This window comes from Cricetulus griseus (genome assembly GCF_003668045.3).
Source record: "Cricetulus griseus strain 17A/GY chromosome 1 unlocalized genomic scaffold, alternate assembly CriGri-PICRH-1.0 chr1_0, whole genome shotgun sequence".
NCBI lineage: Eukaryota > Metazoa > Chordata > Mammalia > Rodentia > Cricetidae > Cricetulus > Cricetulus griseus.
Genome location: NW_023276806.1, coordinates 261,776,650 through 261,782,649, shown reverse-complemented (window position 1 = coordinate 261,782,649; position 6,000 = coordinate 261,776,650). Strand labels below are relative to the sequence as shown.

General features: G+C 47.0%; 1 long non-coding RNA gene across 5 annotated transcripts in view; it reads right to left on the bottom strand.

Moving 5' to 3' along the window:
• Positions 1–399: 399 nt before the first annotated feature.
• Positions 400–6,000, bottom strand: part of LOC113833353 — a 31,865-nt gene continuing 26,264 nt past the window's right edge. For 2 of the 5 annotated variants that reach the window (XR_004772085.1, XR_004772086.1), the window contains exons 4-5: positions 1,957–2,191; positions 400–1,831 (exon numbers count right to left, since the gene is read on the bottom strand). This is a non-coding gene — a long non-coding RNA (uncharacterized LOC113833353). The remainder of the gene's footprint in view (positions 1,832–1,956; positions 2,192–6,000) is intronic. The other 3 variants (XR_004772082.1, XR_004772084.1, XR_004772083.1) reach the window with 2 other exon arrangements.

Sequence of the window (6,000 nt, the reverse complement as noted above, 5' to 3'; positions counted from 1 at the left end):
AACTAATGTGTGAGGCTCTCCAATTTGTTATTTATTCAATGTCAAGAGACAGAGTTGTATTACATAGTGTGATCTCATTGATGTTTTTAACTTATTTGTGTGGGCTCATACATTCTCCTACACACACTCTTTGGACTTGAAAATCATTTTCTGAAAGACTACATGTGTAAGATAGGGCAGAGAAAGATTGTCTCCAGTTTTTTTTATCACCTTTATCCTGCTTAAAATTTATCATACACATATATTAATTAGTTTTAACCATTTTTTTAAAAAAGGAAGGGAATAAAAAATAGTTTAAAATTTAATTAATTAACTTTCCTTATGAACAGTATCCAGCTGGTTTCCCAATTACTGTGTCAACTCAGGTTGACGACAGAAATAATTACACAAAGTCTATCATTGGGGGAGAAGCAATGCAATATTTGAGCATCCGTCTATTTATTATGAAACTGAAATGTGTACTGAAACATGACAGACTTCACAGGGGAAAATGCTCTGTGAACATCTAACATCCCTTAAAGTAGCCATCCCCACTAAGCTCTGCCCACCTTCTCTCAGGGACACACAGAGAATGGGCAAGATGGAGAGGGTTTGGGGCACTCCCCACACTGGACATTGACCAGACAGGAACCCATTTTGTGCTTGAGTCATTTGTATTTCAGATGTGTCTGCCTCAATACAGGGCAGCTCCAAGGATGCATGATGATAGAATGAAAAAAAATTGGAGTGAATGAATGATTGAATCAGTGAATTAGTGAATAAATGAATGAGTAAATGAATGTATATGAATGAATGAATGAATGAATATGAATGAATGAATGGGCAGATAAGGACTGAATGAGCACTGGCTCACAGGAGGAGCTGGACAAAGATTTGATATGGCTAAGGCCCTATCTCCCACTGTGATAGTTACTGGTGCCCATGGTTTGCAAACTAGTCCTGAAAGGATCTCTGAATAGTTTCCAGAACAGAAGCATCCTCAAGCGCCCTCATTTACTGCTCATTTCCCCTGTTCCCTCCACCCAATCCTCACACCAGGGGCAGAACTTTGCTGTGTGCAGCAGCCTTCACACACACTCAAGGTTGTGCCACCTCCGAAACAGCTCCCACGTCTGCCCTTGAGAAGGAAGCTGCCGAAGTCCAGAGAGTCTGCAGAGTGGCCTGGAGCCAAGCGGTGACACTACTCAGCTGGGCCAGAGGCCAGAAGCAGGCATGGTGTCCCCTGGGATCTGTACAGGACTGTGACCCTCCTCTCCTTCCTCCCGCAGCCGCAGTCATGGGTAGACACGATCATGTCTGAATGAGTAGGTTTAAGGTGCCACTGAAGTATCACAGTTGGGGTGGACTTGAGCAGGTGTTCAGGGAACACCTGAGACGCAGCGGTGGTGCTGAGGAAGAAGGGAACACAGGGCCCAGCACAAACAGCCAGCCAGCCATAGGGTCAGGGAAGCAGTCTTCCAATTGATAACTCACTGTAGAAGTAGCCATGGGTCTGCCTTGGGTCACAGGATAGACATAGGTAGGAGCACTGCAATTCAACCAGACACACACCCTGGAGGTTGCCATTGCCCACCTGACAACAGGTCCAAACAGAGATCTCTTGATCCTAGGTGAGGGTTAATACCTTGTGTGGAAGCAAGTCTCAGGGACTGACCCCCTCCATGGGTCACACACTGGCCTGTCAGTCTTCCCCACACACTTACGCTGTGTGTCTCGCTTCCCATGTGGATCACGATACCCCCATGTTCTATTCCTCACCTATATTGTCTCCAAGATCTCACCACTGCCTTTGCTTCCCCTTGCCACCATGCTCTCACAAGGGTGGCAGTTACTATTAGCATTTTAAGGAGAGAGAGAGAAAAAAAAGAACATTTAGGTCAAAGAGATTATTTCACATATAATATTAACACACTGTTCTCTTTATCAACACATTTGAAAAACAGAATTTTTTCATACTCTTCTGGAAGGAGGGCACCATGAAGTCAGAAATGCCTCTTCTCATGGAGTTCCTGAGGTCATGGAGCTTCATTGCCTGTCAGTGAGGGTCCCACGGTTCTCAGAGCATTGGCTGTGTGTTTTTCTGGGAGGAAAGGGTGGGACCCTCACTCCTAACCTCCAAGGTCCATGTGGCTTGGCGGCAGCTCAAAGCTGATGTGTCTTAGTAAGTATCTCCCATTCCTATGGAAAAGAACTCAAGAAGAGTGGTATTACACCAGGATCCCCTAGGTGCCCTTTCTTCTCAGAAAAAAAAAATGAAAATTACTCCCTAGTCCAGGGGGAGCCACAGGCAAGCCAAGTGGCCACGTGAGCAAAGCCCAGTTGACTGGTCCCTGTTCCCCAACCCTCACAGAGACTTTGGATATAGGGACAGCTGGTGGAGGAGACCCATAAGAGGTTTATCCCATACTGAGCCTTGAGGACCTTGAGAAGCTGTCTCCAGGACAGCATCATGTCACATGGTGGAGATTTACTGCCACTGTGGTCATAAGTATAGGACCACACTGTCCTGTTGGGGATAAATATCCTGGTAACACAGGCCTGTGTTAACTGGGTGTGCGACCTTCTTGCTACACCTCTGCCATCTGGAAGTTTCCTCTAATAGTCTGTCCTCTCACTAATCCTATCTGAGCCCCCAGAGGACAAAGCCTTCTCCCAGCTGCCAGCTGCCTTCCTGGTTTCTTAGGAAAACAGTCACCCAGAGGAAGCACTGAGGCACCAACTCTGCCATGGTCTCTCAGCCAGGGCTACAGAGCTTAAGGGTGATACGGATGTCAGGCCAGGCTCGACAGGAAGGACATACATAGCTAGGAGAGTGAGGTCACAAATCCCAGGCCAGTAAGCCTGGCTCTATGGAAAGGCCAGGGCCAAGAAGTAGGGTCACAAATATGCTGGGTCAGCAACCCTACCTGATAGGTCCTCCTTGGTGCAAGGCAAGTACAACTTGAAGGACTCAGATCTTCAAAAGGCATTTATTGGGGGATAGATTGCTTTCCTAAATTCTATCAAGACCCATCCAAGTCCATCCATCTGGAAAGACACTGGAATGGAGACCCGACCAGTAAGAGTGTCCGCTGATGGTACTCATCAGTTGTCACCTGGCTCAGATTGGATGGTGCTTGGGAACATCTCACCCTGAGGAAAATGACCAGACATCCCAGGGATTGTGGGGGTGCCTCATAGTTCCTACACCAAACCCAGCTTTCAGGTCACTGGCTCATGAAAACCAGGAGCCTCAACTAGGAAGCTTCTGCTTCATTTTGCATCAGGCTGAACAAGTCCAAAGACTCCAATGGTCACCCAAGGATCCTAGGTGCTATTCTGCTTCTAGTCCCTCATTTCAGGGCTGGAGCTGAGCTCTGCTACAATGGTTAATCTTCTCTGTTAGCTTATCTGGGTTTGGAATTGCCTAGGAGATTGGTACAGCATGTTTCTAGGAGTGTCCATAAGAGTGTTTCTAGAAAGGATTAACTGATCTCTACCCTAGATATCCTATCTCCATAGGATAGGGGTGTGGGTAGAATAAAAGAGGAAGGAGGGTGGTTGGAGAGATGACTCAGAGGTTAAGAGAACCAACTGCTCTTCTATAGGTCCTGAGTTCAATTCCCAGCAACCACATGATGGCTCACAACCATCCGTTATGAGATCTGGTGCCCTCTTCTGGTGTGCAGATATACATGGAAGCAGAATGTCGTATATATAAGAAATAAAATCTTTTAAAAAAAAAAAAAAAGAGGAAGGGGGGAAATCTCACAGTGCAGATATGCTCTTTACTTCCTAGATGTTACGATGTGAGCCACCCTGCCATCATGGTAGGGCGCACCTTCTGAAACCACAAGCCAAAATAAATCCTTCCTTCCTTCCTTCCTTCCTTCCTTCCTTCCTTCCTTCTTCCTTCCTTCCTTCCTTCCTTCCTTCCTTCCTTCCTTCCTTCCTTCCATTTTTTCTGTCCAGCATTTTTTTTCACAAATACAAAAGCAGTCCTGCACAAATCAAGGGCAACCATGTCCTTTCCAGGAGGGGGCAGACCAGGGCGGGGCCAAGAAGACTGGGACAAGATCTGTTGTCAGCAGGGAAGACAAACGAGGGACAAGAGAGTCACTGTGACTTGAAAGAGCTTGGAGAATCCAGCCAAATTCTATTTCTACAAATGAAAGATGATAAGAGGCATAATTAGCTAATGGAGCCAGGACAGGCCACACAATGCAGTGTGCAGGGCCGGCAGCCTTGGCACTTCTGTGTTTAAAATACAAATCAGGAAAAAGGCCCATGACACTGAGCTGTCCACAGGGTCCGGCCATAAGCCCAGACAAGCCAGTGGGACCAGCAGCTCAAGCATGTAGGATATGACAAATCAGGAGGTAGCAGGACTAGCCGCATCAACAGTTCTTTACATAGGAATAAATGAGTACATCATCTCAGCATGCAAATTTTCTTTCTTCTTTAATAAACTGTTAAATTACATGTATACCAAAAGTCACTTCAAAATATAATTTATTATTTGTAATCAGTACATGTTTGACTTGTATTTTCTTTGTTTGTTTTGTTTTTGGGAGACAGGGTCTCACTATGTGACCCTGGGTTGGCCTGGAACTTCCTATGTAGATCAAGCTGGATTTGAACTTGCAGAGATCCACCTACCTCTGCCTTTGGAGTGCTGGCATTAAAGGCATGTGCCACCACACCCAGATACATGTTTGACTTGTCTACCTATTGAATATACCTATACACCCAGGTTAAGGTAACTTGGTGGGAACTTACACAGGGTCCTGCTAAACCTCTCTTGAAAACAATCATTAACAGTCACAGGTTTGGGTTCTTTGTGGTGTGTGTCTCTGTGTCTATTTGTGTGTCTGTGTCTATCTGTGTGTCTGTGTCTATCTGTGTGTCTGTGTGTATGTCTCTGTGTGTCTGTGTCCCTGTATGTGACTGTGTGGTGTCTGTCTGTCTGTCTCTCTGTCTCTCTCTCTCTCTCTACCTCTGTGTGTGTGTGTGTGTGTGTGTGTGTGTGTGTGTGTGTGTGTGTGTGAGAAAAAGTTTTAAAAGCCCTGCTCCAGATGACCCCACCACCATCTTTCCCCAGGCCAAGAGCAGAGAGCACTTCTCTCTCATCCCAATAGAAACAAACAAGCAAGCTATTTGGCTCACTTTTTGAGCCAGCTGGGAGGACACCCTCTTGGGCTGTTTCTTGCTGCTGCATCATTAGGTCCCTGAAAGGCTTTTCCGGAATGATCTACTTGCCTACTTTTGATCCGTATCATTAGTAGAGAGGGTTGAGCCAGCAACTCAGGGGCAGCATCTCTAGCAGCAGTGGTGGGGGCAGGGGCAGGGGCAAAAGCAATGAGAGGACAACTGGTGTTTCAGAGAGCAGCCAGGGCAGAAATGACAGGGAGCAGCAGGGATGGAGATAAGGGCTGTGAAGAGTCGAAAACATGGAACAGAGGACCCTCATTTCTGGGAAAGTCCTAGGGAGAGACTAAAGCAAGGATTCCAGCTAGTTCAGGTCTGGACCAGTTGTCAATGTGGAACAGAGAGATTGGATGCCGCAACCCTAGTGTAGCCACCTGCTACACCTGGGTAGTGTTCTCTTAGAACGGCTGGACGCTGAGGATGACAACACCTGCTGAGGCCAGTGTAATAATCTCCAGGCCCTGGAATAACAGCCCCCTGCCCACTTGCCAGGGCTCAGAGTTCTAAGTCTGCTTCACCAGCCCTTGACAGTTAGTTCCTAGACCTTGGACCCCAGAGGGTCTGAGGTTGCTAGCCTACACGTGATTCCTATCCAGGTGATTCCTATAAGAGAAGAACAAGCCAGTTAGCAGAAGTAAGGAGGGGATGAGGCAGGCAGGAGGTAAACCTGCAACAGCCTCGGGTGGGACAGGTGTCCCCCAGTGGGACAGGTGGGACACGAACCTCAACAGGTCCACACACAGACCGACTGCAGCTTCGCTCACAATAGACCCAAGCTTCAGACTATCTAGTGCCTCCTCCCGAAAATGGACA